This window comes from Haliaeetus albicilla, chromosome 2 (assembly GCF_947461875.1).
Source record: "Haliaeetus albicilla chromosome 2, bHalAlb1.1, whole genome shotgun sequence".
NCBI classification, from domain to species: Eukaryota; Metazoa; Chordata; class Aves; order Accipitriformes; family Accipitridae; genus Haliaeetus; species Haliaeetus albicilla.
In genome coordinates, this window is record NC_091484.1 from 34,320,058 (window position 1) to 34,338,145 (window position 18,088).

Consider the following 18,088-nt stretch of genomic DNA (forward strand, 5'->3'; position numbering starts at 1 on the left):
CCCCCCCCCCGGGCGGGCGAGCGAGCAGCGGTGCCGGCAGGCAGCGCCGGGCGCGCGTGGGGGCGGTGGACGCGTTCTAGAACGCCGCGGGGGCGGGGGTGGCGGGGTGGTGGTGGAATCGGGAACGGCTCCGTTCTACAACGCCGGGTCGGTAACACCCCCCCGCCCCCCTCCGCGGCGTTCTAGAACCCCGCCCGTCCAGCGCGTGGCGTGGCGTGGCGCGGCGTGGCGCGGCGGTCCCCCCCCCACCGCGGCCGCCGCCCGGCGGGGCCCGCCCGACTCCGCAGTGTAGGGGGCTGCCCCGTCACCTGATCACCGCCGCGCGCGCGCGCGCGCTCTCTCGGGGTGGGGGGGGTGGGGGGGCGGTTCGCGCGCGCGCGCGAACCGCCCCCCCCACCCTGAGAGAGCGCGCGCGCGCGCGGGCGCGGGGGCGGGGGTGCCCGGTATATACGGCCCCGCCGCCCCCGCCCCTGCCTGCCTCCTGCAGCAGGGGAGGCTGCGAGCCGCCGCCGCGCCGGGCCCCGGCAGGTGGGCGAGCCGCGCCGCACCAGGGCTGATTCGGGGTGAGTGCGCGGGCGGCGGGGCGCGGGGCTCCGGCCCCCACACCCCCCCCTTCTTCCCCCCCGGTGGGGGGGGCGGGGGGGAGCGGCGCCGCCGCCGCCGCCGTGGGGAAGGTGCCGGGGGGGGCGGCGTCCGCGGGGGTCTCGCCCGGGCCGTACCTGTTGCGGAGCTCGGGGGGCCGGGGGCGTGGGCGGCGGGGGTGTGTGGAGTTGGGGGTGGCGGCAGCCGGCAGCTGCCCGCGCCGGTGGGTAGAGCCCCGCGGATCCCCGGAGGTCCGGCCGGCCGGCCCCGCCGCAGGGGAGCGGAGCGGCTTCGCCCTGCCCGCCGCGGGGCCGCGGTGCCGGCGCGGAGGAGCGCGGGTGGCGGGCCGGGCCGGGCGGGGCGGCGGGGGGGGGCAGCTAGCGCCCGGCGACACCTGCACTACGGCAGCCCGCGGGCGCAGCCCCCGGCCCGGCCGGGCTCTTGCCGGAAAGTTTCTAGAACTCCTTAAAACGGGAAGTTGCGTGGAAAAAAAAAAGCAGGCAAGCTCCCGGGGAGCGGGCTCCCGTGCCGCCGCGGCCCGGTGAGGACGCTCGCGCGGAGGCTCGCCTTGGCGACCTGCCCTTCCCTTCTTCCCTTCCCCGCACCGCACCGCTGCGCGCGGGCTGGCGGCGGGCGCGCGCGCGGGCGCGGGCGCGCTGCCGGAGCCGGGGGCGCGTGGCCCGGCCTCAGCCTGCCGGCAGCGGTGCGCTCGGGTGCTGCAGGCGGCAAGTTCGGTCCCCGCGCCGGGCAGGTCTGTACGGGGAAGGGTGGCGAAGGCTCGCCGCCCTGCGAACAGCTGCGGGGGAAAGTGGTTTTGCGATACCTGTGTTGTCGGGGGAGGGCGGGGGGGCGAGCGAGGGTTTGGGGGTTCGGGTGTTTGGGTGGTGGGTTTTTTTAGTTACAATCCCTCCAAACTTCTGCAAGCATCACCTTCTAGCCGCTCTTTGCCTCGCAAGAATCAAGCAAAAACTACAACTAATTTTATTTTTTTACGTTTCATTGGGAAATCCAGGATAGGAAAAAAAAACCCGCAACCCCGTTCTGCTTGTCGGTGTGTTGGGAAGAGCAGCCGCTCTCCGGGAGCATGCCTTTGCCGGGCAGGTTGTGGGATGCCAGTGCTGCGCTGGCGTGTGCAGGAAGGTTCCAGAACGGCGGTGGTGCCGCCCGTTCCCCCAGCAAGGCGGGCGCTGCCCACTCTGCGGGAGCGCCCCGGAGCACCCACCTCTCGCTGGGGACTGCGCAAGGGGAATGAGCAATCAGGCTTCCACGCCGATACAGCACATCTCGCTGTACCCCGGGGTGGGGGGGGGTGACAATGTAAAGCTTCTGCGCTGGGTGCTTGTGATGAGGAGAGCTCGGCTTCCCTCGTGCGGTCGTGGTTCGGTGACCAAGCTGTAGCTCGGTGCAGTCAGTAACAGGGAAGCACCAGAAAACGCCTTTGCTGTGCTGCTTCTGCTGAAGTGGTTTTGAGAAATCCAGGTTGCTGCAACCTGGAAGAGGTTTAAAACGGCAGTAGTTGATGATGCTCCCTTTTAACAAGCCCTCTCCTCCTGCAGTAGAGCACTAGCTCTCTTTGTAGCATAGGCGTTAACACGCTGTATGCAGCAGGATGGGTTCTTTTTGCTTCCTGACAAACTCGCCCAGTTACACAAAATCTGCTGAGAGGGGCGACCTACTTGGGGAGAAGAGACAAAAGAGTGTTTGAGGCGACCTTGATTCCAAGCATCACCTCGTATGTCCTACCAAGCAGGGTTGTTACCTCCTGAAGGTGTGAAATGCATGGTGTAAAGGCTTGCTTTTTTTTTTTTTCCTTGCTGCTTTAGCAGGAAGGAAATTGTTATTCATGAACATGCATTTCTTAAATGTTCTTGCATTACAGCTGTAACATCAAGAGGTTAAAATACCTAGAACGCTTCTCATTATCCTGTCTCTCTCAAACCATATTTAAAATTAGAGCATCATTAGCCAAGTCATAGGTGGTTCTGGGGAAGTGGGGGATGTTTTATGGTTGAAAGTCACAAAGCCAACAAATAACATCTTCACAAATACCTGGGTCTTGCAGGTCTTCAACATGGTTGGCATTGCCACAGCTTCCTTCCTGCATGCGGCTCAGTGCAACGTGTAAGTACAAGAGGTGATCCTATGAATGCTCATGTGTGTGGATTTTGGTAGATTAATGGTTTCTTGCCCCCCTCTTTAAATAGGCGGGTTGATTGCGACAAATGGGGAACGTAGCATATTGCAGATGTTTTTGGTTGGGAGGCATCATGGGTAATATCTGAAAGGCTCTGCCTTTCGTACCAAAAAAAAAAAAGTAACTAGGAAAGAATTTGCCTGTATTTCCAGTGCTCGCATCCCAGCACCTGTTCCCTGTGAAAGAATGAGATATATTTCAATTAATTTGTGGCAATGTTATGGCTTTTCTTGAGCCATTGAAATGTCAGAAGGTAGGTACCCCAAGAATTTAATTAATACCACTCAACAGTCAATGAATAGATGAAAACCACAAAGCAAAACTAAGGTATGATAACAAATACAACTTATTTCATGTGAAAATAGTGTTTTTAATGTATTGAGGATATAAACTGTCTTACCAGTGTGAAACATCTATGTATTAAATGCCCGTTCAGAAGGGGGGAGTTGGCCGCATTTCACCACGGGTTAAGTAATTGTGGGTTAATAGGATTCTGTCAAATACATGCTGGGAAATATTAGTGTAAGAAGTAATGATTCTTCTTAATATGCCTGCATTTTACCTTGAAAAGAAGTCCACATTTCTGAAAACTTAGTACTGCATAGATGCCTGATGGCTGTCTGGAGATGTAAAATAGGTTTTAAAAAGGTGCTGTAGAGGGGATAAATAATAGATGCTCATAAGATCAGTTTTAGAAATAGAAGTGGGGGGTGAATTGGGCCTTCCACAGTGAAAACTGTGTCCTATCTGCTTATTTTCCCTTCAATACAGCAGGCTAAATGATGCTCCGTTTTGACTTGTCTTAACATTAATATTATTGTTGGCTAGTCTGTCGGGCTTGTGTTTTAAAAGATAGACGAGGGGTACAAATTCTTTTTAATTAAACTGAGTGTACATAGAGAGACCTAGGAGAGTGTGATATTACTTGAAATTGTTTCGAAAACAGAAAATATCTTCTGTACTTTAGCGGTGTCTTCAGTATTTTCTCACAGTGTGTAGTTGGTATTCAGTGTTAAGTATGGCTGCCTCAAATCAGTCACATAAATAGTGATTAAGTAAATGTGACATTATTTCATGAGAAACTTGTCATTTACTATTCTTATTAATTAGGTGGTTAAATTCATGTGTTTTTTGAAAATCTTATGACTTGGATTTCATAAGTATAAAGTTTTTAATATTCTTTTCGCATACTGTGCATTTGCGTAGTAGTGTCCATACATACACATGGTGCAAAGAGAGGAAATCGTATTTACTTCATCTTATTTTAACCTTGACACTTAATATGTCATACACAGAGTGAGGTAGATGTGGGGGCTCTGTGTGTAAAAATCCTTGTTCTCAAGATATTTTGGGGAAAAAGAATTGATCAATATAGGCTTGTCTGGTTTTTTTGGGTGAGTGGGTGCTTTGAAGAAGGGTGGGGTTGTTTGTTTTGGTTTTTTTTTTCTGGTAATTCTTCATTTTTAAAGAACTGGTTTCCTACTTTAAGAAACCAGCAAAGGAGGGAGAGATGTGAGACCTTATTGCAGGAAAAGGTCAGTACTATCCTGTTCCTTCATTGTTTCATTCATGGGGTTTTTCTTCCTCGAGTCTGACCTGCCAAAAGATTATTTGGGAGGGGAGGGAAAGAAAGAGAGTGTGTCTTTTAAGGTAGATGCCTGTATCAGAGGGGATGCTTAATTAGAAAATGGTAATACAGCCCTACAGCCTAATGGAGTGAGAAGATGACAATTCTCAGCCAGCTGGGTGGGGCACAATGCAGTGCTAACTGTAAGCCTTTTGTCTAATAAAAATGTCTGAAACAAAGTGATTGTCTGATAATCAGCATCCCACTTGACCTTTTTAAAGACAGGAAAACAAAGTTAATTAATGTATCTTTCAGTTGCCACCCGGTATGTCGGGATTTTTGTGCCACGACTTTTGCAGCTTTGGTTCCTATCGCAGCGTGGCTATTCAGAGTTTGAAAGATTATTTGTGAAATAGTGCCTGTTGAAATTATTAAAGCCTCGAGCAAAAGAAAAGCCCTCAATACAGCTGCTAAATTACTTTGCCTGACTGTTTTTAAGGTTTCTTTTCTTGTCAGTGCAATGAATTAACTTCACCAGAGTTTCACAGGGTTGCTGGAAAATACAAATCTTGCTGTTCCTAAGCTGTACTTTAAGTCTCCTGTATTACTGAATAGTTGGAATTACTAGATAATTACAGAAAACCTAGTGCATTATGCGAGTTAAATGTAGGCATTGTTTAAAAACCTTATTTTAATGAGATAAGGCATTCTTAAATGCTTTTGCTAGAAAAGTGAATTTGAGCTTCTTTAAATGCTGAAAATACTGCATAGTTATTAAAGAATTTGTAGCGTTTCGTAAGCAGGATGCTTGCAAGACGCTGTTATTTTTTTTTAGGCTCTAGAATGTAAAATCAGGTCTAATAATCCCAGGTATGTGTAAGCAGCTATTTAGTTTTGCTAAATTTGAAATGGTATAAATTGTATAGCTTGTGCAAGACTCCAGTAAGCCTGAATCTATTGAAAATTGTGTAGTACAAGAGTCTGATTGTTCTGATGCAGAAGATCATCAGTGGGAGGGGAATTTTTTATGGTTGTGAGGTACCTTGGAAATAATAAAACTAATAATTGTGCTGGTTTGTTAGTCCATTAAATGCTTAATTACTTCCTTTGAACACGATTGAGGAGGTTAATTTACAAATTAATACTTGTTTTTAATGCTAGGTGACAGTATCACCACTGAAATGCAGAATTCTCTGTGGTTTACACTTTTTGTAGAGGCAAACAATTTAATTTGCATGTATCGGAAAGAAAATGGTGGCTTCTCATCTCTCGGTGAAGACTGAATAGAAAGCTGATGTGGTGATGTCTTAACACTGGGGCACTGTTTTGCAAGGAATAATGTATACGCTGAAGTATCATCATAAAATTAGCCAAACTTTAAAGAGAGCAGTTTTGAGATGCAGTGCCTCTGCTGCACTTAATATCTGAATGTTATAATGGGTGTCTACGTTAATAGAACACACTCAGGCTTATGTATTGTGTTATAGATAAAATAGGGAATGGGCTAAAGAGGGGGGATGTAAGTGCTATCCAGGAACTGATTTTTCTTAAGGTTACTCTAGGATATTCAGTGCTAAGATGAAAAAGTATAAATGGTAAACAGTACGTATTTATCATCTGTGCAGTATTGATCTAGATGAAAAGGAAACAAGTAAAAATCAGCATTTTAAATAGAACTTAAAAATGAATCTATAAGACTTTGAAACCTGTAATCAGTGTAAATTGGAGGGGAGGAGAAGGAGGGGATTGGGGGAACGGTTCCCTGAGTAGAGCACATGCTCTACTTCAGCTCTGTATAAGGAAGTAGGTATTGTGATGGAGAAGATAAAGCGACCACCTAAATTTATTGGATTCCAAATCAACTAGTAGCACTTGTGAATTATACGGGTATTTCTGCAAATCAGTGTGTTGTGTCTGTGCTTTGTTGGAGCAGCAGACCTATTTGCAAAGCTGTTTGTCACACTGTCGTTTTTATTATAATAGGGCTTATATGGAAATATTCCTGCAATGCATCTAAAGAAAAGACAAATGGCAGCATTTATAGAAGGTGGCAGATTATACTGCAATGTGTGTGTAGGGAGGAGGGGGTTGGTGTTGTGTCATTCCCCCCATCCCAGCCCCCTTACTAAAGAGGGATTGACATTATTTTGTTTAAATATGGTGCGTGTTACATTGGACTAATGTAAAGATTAACACAATAGGGCCCTTAACCTGGTTAAGGACTCTGGGTCCTGCCCCAAGGTAAATAATGAATACGGTTTTGTTTGCCGAGCGGGTCTTACTGTGTGGAAAAATAGCTGGGAGTCTGTTCTTTTTTCTTTTTAACTGCTTGTCTCGCATATAAGTCAATTAAAATTAGGAGTGTTTTGGAAGAAGTTTGGCCTAACAAGCCAAGAGACTTGGATTTTGTTGTTTTATTTCAGCTGGAGGGCCTGATCCCATTTTAATATTTTTGTCCTTAAAGAGCACAAACATCAATTTCAGGATAAAAAAAATAAATGGTGACCTTTTTAGCTGATGTAAAGGAGCGATTGGTCTTGTGGACTTGTGCTGTTTGTTTTCTGTAGTGAATGTGGTCCTTAGTAATTCGGCAATATGCTGTTAATTTTTGTGTAAATTTGGAATTTAATTTTTCTTAAAGTGTTAGAGGGAAAAACATGAACAAGGAAGGCAGAGATGAGATAAAATGGTATTTTTTTTTCTCACTGGGAAAGACTGCTTTCCCTCCTGAATAGGTTTAATTTCTCCATCTTCTCTACTAAGGGGTAGCGTACAAAGGGATGCAAGTCTTAGATGACGATGCAGGCTTTATTTGAAAGAAGGTGCAAAGCTGGACCCAAGTTCCTCAGTGTCCTGGTGTGTCACACCTTCCCCCCTGTGGACCCTACCTGGTGAAGGATAGGTCTGGCTGAGTTTTTGGCTGCTCTTTGTTCTGGTGAAAACCAGTGTTTGTCTTGGAAGCTGACAAATAAGAAATAGGTTATTTTAAGGATTTACTGAAGTGTGAGCTTAAATTAGAATGCTTCTGAAGACAGATCTAGTCTAGATTTAGACTGCAACTGAAAGAAAAGTTGTAAATTATTATTATTTTGGTTAACTATCAAGGTAATGATGCCACAGGCAGTTTTGGAGTGTATTGCAGTAAAATGGCTGCCTCCAGTTGTCTTGGCTGTGCTTGCAGCAGCACAAGCTCTGCCCCAAGTCCTTCATCTGTGCTGGTTTGTGGTCCCATTAGCCAAGCTGAGAGCCCTTTGCTTTGAGATACACCTTGCACTTCTTGCATCCTTGAACAGCTCTGTTAGCACAAGCTGAGTTTTTTCACTCCGCTTGCTGGCATGCTATGGACTTTCATCCTGAGCTGCTTGACTCATCAAGACTTCTTAAATATTTGCAAGGTTGACACAGAAAGCGCTGGTGTCACTGCAGCCGAGGAGAACAGTGCTATTGACTGCAGTTGAGGTGAGGCGTGCCCTGCTGGCGGTCATATAGTGGTTGTGCATCCCTTTCCCCTTGCACGGTGTCCCCCTGAGAGAGGAGGGTCTGCAAAAGACATCGTAAGAGTCTCTTACCACCTGCTTTCCAATTCAGTGTTAGATAACTTACCAGAACAGGGTTACCCTACCCTAAAGAAAGAAAACTCTGTCTAGCAGTTAAGTGACTCATGCTGTGCATGTCACACAGCTGCGCAGAGGCAATCGGCAGCCTCGCCATGCCAGAGCAGGTACTAGAGCTTCAACTAGTCTGGTTGCAAGTCACCCTTGAGGACTTGCAGGTTTACTGGAAGCACGGTGGAAACACTCTTGGCATGCTGTGCTAGGTATTGTATTGGTGAAGATGCTGGTGGCTGTATCTTAAATCTCTGCTGTTGACTGATCATCAGGTCCAAGTGAGCCAAGGAAGGACCAGACATAAAACTGGACAGAACCCAGGTACTTCCAGTGTGAGTTATGCCCTGCTTTCCCCCTGCCCCAGTCCTGGTATGTTACTGGTCCTGAGAGCCATTGAGGATGGGCACAGCCTGAGGAGCTTGAAGCTGGCACTGGCAGGGCAAAGCTTGCTCCCGAAGGGGAGGATGATGTTGCAGCTAATTCCAGACGTACGGCCTCATCACATTGTCTAGTGGTTCTCTAGCTAGGCTGTAAAAAAAACAAAACAAAAACATTTTCCTTCAAAGCTTCATCTTTAAAAGTTAGAGGCGCTGCCTGGTGACTAAGATTGGAGAATGGATGTACAGGGACTTAAGACAGCTCAATCTGTCACAGATGCCAAGCCTGACCTTGGATGCATAGATAAGCTTCCCTCCAGTGTTGCTTTTCCAGCAAAGAATTGGGTGAGGTGGTGGAAATGGCATTTATCGACTTCTTGTGAGCATGCTGTGAGGTCTAATGTTTGTAAAGATGTTTGTGATCCTTTGGGAAGAAGTACAGTGTGCTCCTGGCTGGCACTCGTGCTTCATAACCCCCTTTGTAGGGGTGAGGTGGGAAGCATGGTTTGAATCGCCACTCCTCAAAACCTGCTCACTGTGGGCTCCAAAAAAACCAGGGACAGCTTTCCTGGATAAAGGGGTAGATCCCCAGAGTATTTGAATGCATTATCCAGCTGGCTGTCAGTATCAGAGCTGCTGAAATGGGGAGTGTACAGGGTTGTGTGCAGCCTTCTTTTAGGGAAAGGAAGGTGGTTTTTTTCCTTGTTTTGTGTTTTAAGTGAAAGCGATGTCTGCTGGCCAGAGACTGGGAAGAGCTGTGTGCTTCATAGCTTGCAAAGGGGGCTTTGATGCTGCTTGGAGCTGAGCAACCAGAGCGTGGATGGGATTTACAGCTGTGAGTGATGTGCCCTCTTCCCTCTGCAGTGTGCTCAGCAGGAAGGCTCCACATCTGCCTGTGGCTTTCGCCCCTGGACAGCATCACTTGCTGGATTATGGAGGCTGTCATTTATCATCACCGTCTCTGACTGTAAAAGACAGTCCAGTGCTCCTGACAAAGCAATGGGAGGATTGGGTATGGTCGAGAAACAGCTTGCAGGGTTGTCAGGCTTTTTTCAAGTAGGAAAGTGATTTCCAAGGAAGAAAAGGAGGTTGGGAGTTGGGAGGGAGGGAAAGATCCTCAAAGACCTACAGCAACAACTTTACACTTGTACAGAGAGTTGAAATTTGAATGAAGAATGAAAAGTGGTATAAATAAGTGTGCCTGAGCACAATTAGAGATGGGGATTATTTAAAAAAAAGGGGGGGGGGCAGGAGGGCTTGTATTCAGAAAGGTCAGCAGGCTTAAGATTCCTTCCAGGGAAAGCTGATGGGAAGCGAGTAGAGTTTTCTGGGAGGGAAGATGCAGCATATGTCAGAAAAGGGAACTGGTGGGTCACCTGGATGCTGCAGGGGGATTGCTGGGGCTTGCGAGCACACCAGGCGCAGGGGACCTGGGAGCGTGCTTCTTGCCCTCCACGTGCCAGGAGGCTGGTGTCTAGCTGGACAACAAACAGCCTGTTTGAAGGTGCAAAGGTTGAATAGTAATGGGATTAACAGCACATTTGCAATCTAAAAACTAACAAGTCCTGGTACTTGCTAGATCAATTCTATTCCCATTAAAATATGCTGGTTTTCTGCTTTTGGTTTCAGCAGGTAAAACTACTACACTGAAAGAGTCACCTCACACTGGATAAACTGCACAGGCTTACCATTAGCATCTCCTAGAAAGGTGTTGAGTATTCATGTACCTGTTTATACTGAGAGCTGTGGTGTGCCCTGTGCTGCTTTTTTATTTTGGGGATTGTTACCTATTCATGCAATGTCAGTACTCTGGAGACCTAGTTTTCCTCCAGATACATTTTCAGCAATATTAAAGTGACTGTATAAAGCCCATTTGCGTAAATCCTGAGCAGGGTTGACAGTTTAAAAGATAATCCAGCAGTGTTAGGAAAACAGGTTGGAGGCTCCATGCAAATGCAGCAAACTCTTCCATCAGAAACCAGAGTGCGAAGGGGCATCTAGCAGGATGCATCTGCTGCTCTCTGGTACCCGTACTGCCCCAGTGATACATGCAGGACCTCAGGTCACTACCAGCAGTTGCAGGAGAGCAGCTGCTGACGTTGTGCCATCTGTGTCCATTGTGCATTAAATCCTTGCAAGGCTTGGCTGAAACATGTGGCAACTTGCAGTGGAGCCAGCCTGCGGAATTGGGGTGTGAGTCCCTCCTCCTGTACTGCACTGCCTTTACCACCAAGGTGCCTTCCTTAAAAGCCACTAATCTGCTGTCTCTTGGAAAGTGTTTGGGGTTTTTCCTATTGACTGTCAGCTCCTGCCTAGTCACATCAGTGTCACATAATCTGCTGCCCACATGTTTCTCAGTTGCCATCCCAGTCTTGATGACTTCCCCTCGTGGCTCACCTTGTTGTTCTAACCTGGCTGCTGTCGCAGGCTGGCATCCCTGCGCAATGGTGCTGTGAATTGCAGATCGCGCAAGAACTTGCATCTTCAGTGCATCCAGGAGAGGTGCAGATGTAAGCTCAGGCTCCTTAGCAGCAGGGATTTCTGAAAACACATACCCGATAAGCAGCAATGGCGGCAGCAGCAGCAGTAGAAAGCTTCAGTAGGTACCTCCACCCACAACCCATTTCAAAATAGTAATGAGAACATTCAGCAGTTGGTAGTCTAATGTGTCTTACTGATTTTTTTTTAAGCTGGCTTTGCTGTTTTTTCAGGAATCACGTGATCAAAAGTTAAAGGGGTTTTATTTCTCTGCATCTCAAAGGTTAAAGTGGCAGCAGTTTCTTTGTGCTGTTTGACGCAGGATCTAGCCACAGCCTGAGAGCACCGCAGCTTCCCTTTGGTGGTGCGTGGCTAGTGGATGATAACGTATCAAATACCAAGGAACAGCTGAACAAAAGCTCTTTCTAAAACAAACAAAAAAAGCCCTATGCCAGACCTCATAGAGGCCATAGCATTGCTCGTTCTTAAACTGTTTTGCCTTGTTGTGCTAGGGTTGGAAAGTTCATTAGATGCATGTGCTGTCAGGGGAACAGAAAAGACTGAGTAAACCCTCTATTTCTGCTTCCAAAAATAATCCAGGCTAAGTCAAGCAATTCTTTAACTCCACCTGTCCTGAAACTTGGGGGAAAAACATAATTCCTGCTACTTTGATTAGGTCATAAGGTGTAACTTTGATGCCTCAGGAAATGCGGAGGGAAAGGGCTATAAGGATGCCTACAGCTTACCTGCTGTTATGGAGCTACCAAAAATGCAGCCGAGTTCTTGCTACAACCTCATGATAAAGTTGGTGAGGGCAGTGTTAGAAGCTGTGGTGTTTAATTGCCTCCAGACTTTGGGGAATAGAAAATTGAGGTGATACAGGAGATGTTTCTGGCAGGCAGAAGAACAGGCCGTGGGTTGCTTTGCAGGTACCAGTTCTCGCATTGTCTGCATCTTGCTTTACATTGCTTGTTTATGTTATAAATGGGTCAAGGCAGGAATATGCCTTGTTTATACAAATCTGCAAAAAACACAGCATGCTTCTGGGTGTTGTGTAGCTAACCTACAAGGGGTTTTGTTCCTTGTATCTGTTTCTGGAGGGGCCAGGCACCGTGTGTGATCTGCGGTGCTAACGGGAACGTAGGTGAGAAGCGAGACGCAGAAGGGCCTTTGCGCAGAGCAGCAGGGGAACAACCTTTCCGTGGCTCTCGCCTAGACCGAGAGGAGTTTAACCTTGCAAACTCTGAGCTGTCGGAGGATTTGAGGGAGCGAGATGGGGAGTGCACAGTTTGGAAAATCGGCATTAGGAGTTAATGCTGCCTGAGGGTTTTGACCCCACAGGTGGGTGCCTGGGGCTGGTGGGAAGAGGAGCCAGCCAAGGGGCTTCCCCTCTTGCTTTTGAATTTGTCTATTATTTTTTTTTCTTTCCTCTTTCTCTTGTCTGCCCTCTCATCACAGGATTGATCAGCCCGGTTGTGCCCTCTCCCACAACCGGGCGAGCAGGGTGAGGCCCCTTGTCTGCCAGCAGCATCCCAAGGGGGGCACGGGGAGCAGGGCTGCGGGGGGGTCACCAAGGCATCCCGGCCTGGGGACTCCCCACCCTGCGGGAAATGCCGCTGTGCCTGCAGCCCCTCTCCCTCCCTTAAAAACAAACTTGCAGGGGATTCAATAAAAGGTGAAACCCAACGTAGTAATTCCAGAGAATGGCTAATATTTTATTACTGGGAAGAAATTGTCTCTCCCTGTGAGTAGGAAAAAGGAAAATGTGAGAAAGAGTGTGTTCTGTAAGGACGACAGGGTGTGGCTCAAGCATCAGTAACAAATGCTGGAAGGAAAAAAAATGCTCTTTGTTCTGCAGTCAGGTGGGTTGACAACTATTCTCACCCATTCCTGGCATGCATAACACCCAATGCAATTAAAAGATCGGGGAAGGCTTGACATACTGAAACTGCTGCAAATGCAGCAAGCAAAGAGATTCAGCCTAGATTCTGCTGCCTTTTTTTTTTTTTTTTTTTTTAGTTTTTAGACAATTAAGTTCCAAAGCTTGTTGGTATCAAAATTAGCATATTTGTTTCATGCAGCTGCATTGTTTTAATATCAATGTTTTGGGTGTTTAATGCTTCAGATGGTAAGTTAGAGCTCTCTAGTACCAAAATTTTTACTGGCCTATATGTGACTAGAATTGGACCAAAGTGTGTGTTAAAGTGTATTAAAAATGTGTATATCCATACACGCATGCAGTACAGCAAATTGACTCATAATGACTGTCTTGCTAATAGGAAAATAATTTCAAAGTTATTCCTTTTACACTACCCTGGTTTGTCTGGCAGGTTTAGTAACACTTTTTAAAAAAAAAAATACATGGAAAATAAAAATATATTCACAGTTGCTTTTAGATTGCTACACGCTAAAGCAGTATCTTGAGCTTAAAAAAAACTATTATCTTTTTTTAATGCTTTGTTCATTCTGCTGTAAGTTGGTTTGAGTAAGTGACTAAAATGTTGCTGTCTTTTTTCCCCCCTAAGCATTAGAGCTAAAACTTGGTCTCGTTGCAGTTGTATCCTTGTGTAAGTGAAATACTATGAACTTGTTTGTAGACAAGCAAGTGCGAATGAACGTATAAAGCAATGAAAAGAGGGTATGGCCAATATAGATTTCCTCTCTTCCCGTTTCATGTAAATTCTTTTAAGTTAGGGGTCAGGAATTTGGATGGTCACTTATTTTGTGTGTCTGTATAAATATATGTATATCTTCATATGTTCTAAAAATGTCTTATTTCTTTTTCTGGGAGGAAGAGAAATCTACTCGCAAATTTACATCTTGTGACATTTCCTTACAACTGCACGCTGGCGTATGTACTGCTAGAGGCCAGCCCATCATTTCTTGGTAAAAAGAACCTTTCAGCTCGGTTACCTCCTGTAGAGAGCTAATTTTCCAGCAGTCAGGCTTGATCTGGATAAATAATTAGAGAGCGCGCGAGAGATGAAGATGATCACATCAGCGCTGTCTGTAATTCAGTTAATACAGCCAGACCCTGTGATTTCACGTCTGCAGCGTACTTGCGTGGTCTCAAAAGCCGCAGAGGCAAGCAAGCAACAAAGCCAATCGGTTACATTTGTCTTGGAAGAATTAGCGGCACTTTTCATTCATTTGTCGAAAGCCAGCAAACAGCTGCAGCATGCATCTGCAGCACGAGAAGGTGATTCTTGACACGTTCGCTCTCTCCCCCCCCACGCCCCCGTATGCAAAAATTTCATCACGCAATTAATGCTGGGGTATTGCCATCCTTAAGGATAGCTTTTTTCTTTGCGGTTTGAGACGTTGCAGTGCTTTTTATATTTGAGTTAAAATTGGTATCTTGTACAGTGGAGTGAAAGCTGACTAGGTGAAGCCTACCATTTTGGCATTTCTTGATTTATTTTTTTTTTAAATAGCTGGTCAAAATTATCTGATAGCAATACTAAACTGCAGAGATGATGTGCCTGGTTCCTTCGTAAGCAGTAGCATTTCACATGACTTAATATCAGTGGAAGAGATCCAGTTAAAGCAAACTACATTCTCATTAAGTCTTTGAGGATACGTTCATTCTTGATGCAAATTTGTTCCTCCTGCGTATGGTGCTATAAAGGGGTTAAAGATACATCTTTGGTTCACTTTATTCCCAGTGGTAGCTCCATCGCATTTATACACAGATCAGATTAAAATAGGTCAATATCTTCTGTGGAAGGTCTTTTGACACTTTGGTGCATGACTGCAGTACACCTACCTTGAGGATGAATGGACCCGGAGGAAATCCATGCATTAACAAAAACACAGCCTAGGGATACTTTAGGATCACATTCCTTTATTCATCAACTAAATCAAAGGCTTGACAGAGGATACTTTGTCATCAAGTCAGTCTAAATAATACTTTTTAAGGTGACAGATAACTTCTGCTGAAGAAATAAAACCCTGTATTTAGATAGGCAAGAAACATCTGAATGGTGTGCGTTTATTCTGTTCTTTATACTACATCATTTGCATTAAAATATATATGTATATGCTCTAGCTGAAATTTTTCAGAACACTATTAAAAAGAAAAGTGTGTATTCAGGAATCGCCTTATGGCAGGAAGTCTTTGTCTGCCTGTTTGCTTTATTGCAGTTGTTTACTGCCTTGAATTGATTTTTGTCTACCAAATCAGTATATTGAGGATGGCTGAGGAAGGCGGGGGGGGGGGGGGGGGGGGGTGCAGTTCTGCAGTTAGCAGGACCAAGAAGCTGTTTGCTGCCTCACGGTGTGTAGGGTTTTTTCTTTTTTTTTTTTTTTTTTTTAAAAAAAGACAAAAAAAACCCCTTGGAATTTCCATATTATAAAGAGGAAGAGGCTTCTTTTCGATATAATGGTGCCATTAACATCTATTAATAATGCAGACAGGGTAAGTAGCTGGAGTTGGAGCTCCCTGGGGGCCTCGTAAAACAGATGTGCACTATATCTTCCCGGATTTGATAGCTGCTGGGGTCGAGGGGGTCGCTGTGGTTCCCGTTTATTTCCTCTGGCAGCGGTTTTCTAATTTAAGCACCTCTGTCTCCTGGCTACAGTTGCCTGCTGTGATGTGGAGGGGGTGTTCGTGCATTGTCATGCCTGCTGCCGGAAAAAGGGGCACAAGCAGAGTCGCCCCTGCCTCGGTGCTGCCTGCCAGTTTGCTCACTCTCGGCGCTGTCTTCTCAGATGCATTTTCTGTTCAAGGTGATGGAGCTGGGCTCTTTTGTTGATTTTTTTTTTAATTACCCCCCCCCCCCCCCCCCCCCCCAAGAAATTAAGGTAAGCATTTCTTCCTCCTTGCAGCTGCAAATTTATTGTTTGGGTTGTTGGGGTTTTTTTGCATGGCAAGAAAGAAATATTTCAGCTTGCAAGAGCATGTAGTCTATCACTTGAGGTGAGGTCTAGCCCCTGGTGGGAAATGTAGTTGCTGTATCCCCTTTTTCAAGATTATGCTTCTCAGTTTTAATTTAATATATTCATGGTGCTGCCTCTGAATAGATAGCGCTGCATGTTCTTTCTATAGCTGTCTGCGTTTAACTTGGAGACGGTGGGCTATGCCAGAAGGACTTAAAATATAGAATAAAAAAAAAATTTCTTTAATTGCAGAAGTAGTGATAAAATATTAGTGGTCATAGTGTGTGGCAGAAAGACTTTATAATCAGTACCATATCAGATGTATTCACATCATACAGGTTTAGGATTGCCTTCAGTCAAATATGAGATGTGAACATCTGTCCCTGTGTGCACTTGTATTGCAATATAGTCTTGCTGTATGTGTTTAAATGTAGAGGTATGCACTTTTGCTAGCTTGTCACAGATGTGAAGGGGAAAAAAAATCCTGGTGTCAGGTCCAGATCCTTTTCAGCTGTTTCCACCAGCTGTGTGTTACAGTTAAAAGTTAGAAATGTGCGGAAAGGTAATGTAACTCCTTGGAAAGGAACAGACAGAACAGTTATTTCTCCACCTCTTTTATTCCTCCATTACTATGTATGCAAATGACCGTTAGTCTCTCACTGCAAGGAATACTGTATTATATAGGCAAGCATAATTTCTGCTGTATATCCTACAGTAATAACCTCAGCTGAGAATCAGGTTGCATCTGCCTTTTCAGAAAGATAAAGATACATCAGGTGGAACGAAACAACAGAGGCATGAGCAGGGTTTTTTGGAAGTGCTGTGTAAGCCAGTCTATGGGATTTCAGCAGGGAGCCTGCAGAATAGGGTGGATGGACCTTACTCCTCCCCAAAATTCGTTGAAAACTTAAAATAAAAAATTGCCTCTGACTTATTACACGCTTAAAAATACTTGCTGTACGGCTTGCTTTCTATATACTGAGACACTGTGTATTAGCTTGCCTGTCCTTGTGAATGCACACTGACATACCAGGCGTTTCACTTAAAACGGTACTGTGTGATTGCTACCAGACGGCTATTAAATTGGGGTGTGAATGGACATGTTAATAACTTGACTACCTGTCATATTTTAAAAGCATAAATATTTATAACAATTGTTCCTCAAATGTTTTCTCTCTCTAATAGTGTCCAAATCCAAAATACAGAAATTAAATAATAATTTTTTTATGTAAAACTTGGAGGAAAAAAAGACTCAAAAGCAAAACTACACTTTTACGTAAAAGTTTGTTGTTATTCTCTTTTATTAGATCCAGGCTATACTTGCAGATAGTTGTCTTTTTTAATATATTGATTGTTCCTCTTATCTTTCTGATAGAATTCCAGTGTAATACTAATATGTTAGACTTAAAATATATATGTGCAGATTTTACAAAACATCTAAATTAGGTATTTAAATATGTGTAACTTTAAAATGAGTACATTTGCAAATAACTTTTAAAAATAGAGCCATTTTTCTTGGGAAAACTTGCTGTCTGTTACTTCTGGTAATTTTGGTTGCTGAATAATACAGAACATTTGCCCCCTCATTACAGAAGAGGTCAATAAGGCTCATAACTGACAGGTTCAAAAGAACAATAAAATACCATGTGTTTTTAATCAGATACTTGAGTCAATGTTTTTTATTGATATTTTGCTAACTTAGCCTGTTTGGTAAATTCTGTTATGCATTTATACAATATTTGTATCCTTCAGCCCTTTTTTTTTTATGAAATCAGTATGTGAAGCTATGAGTGCTGTTAGTGCTTAATGATTCCTTTTCTCCTGGCTCTATAAAAATAATCCCTTCAGAATTAATTGAAGACCTAAACATTAAACAGCATAAGGAGAGATTGTAGGACCAAGCTGTATGTTTTGTGGTTTGCTTATTTGTTAAAACAAAACCACCAAACCTGAAATGTTTGTTGGTTTTTTTTTTTGTTTGTGGCATCAGTTGCTTATTTGGGCCCCCTTTTGGATTATCAGTAGCAAATTTTACATCCAAAATGCAGTTGAGATGTGTAGTATTTGGTGGTTTAATATTTAATGACTGATTATGATTGAGATTATATATAATTCTTCTTTGACCTGGTAGGAGTTTCTCTGTGAAATGAAGACAGACTGTGGATTTTGCAGTGTTGGTGTACATTTTAGTGTACGTTTTCCCCTTACTCTCCCGTGAGGGGAGAATACACACACAGATACAATCAGTAATAGGAAACAGTAATTTTAATGACTTTTATACTATGCTTGTCCTCTGGATGATCAAACCATTTTTGTTAAGGTAGAATAATAAATAAAGCTAGAAGCAAAATTGTCCACTTAAGGAACTTGGTTAAATATAAGAATACATTGCTAGAAGTCAGGC

At 44.9% G+C, this 18,088-nt stretch overlaps 2 long non-coding RNA genes across 5 annotated transcripts in view; both read left to right on the top strand.

Annotated features, from left to right (window-relative positions):
- The first annotated feature begins 446 nt into the window (after positions 1 to 446).
- The window catches only part of LOC138681977 (uncharacterized), a 68,060-nt gene continuing 50,418 nt past the window's right edge, over positions 447 to 18,088 (top strand). For 3 of the 4 annotated variants that reach the window (XR_011322211.1, XR_011322212.1, XR_011322214.1), the window contains exons 1-2: positions 447 to 563; positions 2,645 to 2,703. This is a non-coding gene — a long non-coding RNA (uncharacterized lncRNA). Of the gene's footprint in view, positions 564 to 2,461; positions 2,559 to 2,644; positions 2,704 to 18,088 lie in introns of all 4 variants that reach the window. The other variant, XR_011322213.1, reaches the window with a different exon arrangement.
- LOC138681978 (uncharacterized) lies at positions 13,332 to 16,150 on the top strand. The gene is made up of 3 exons (XR_011322216.1): positions 13,332 to 13,444; positions 13,598 to 14,005; positions 15,387 to 16,150. It is a non-coding gene; the product is annotated as an uncharacterized lncRNA (long non-coding RNA).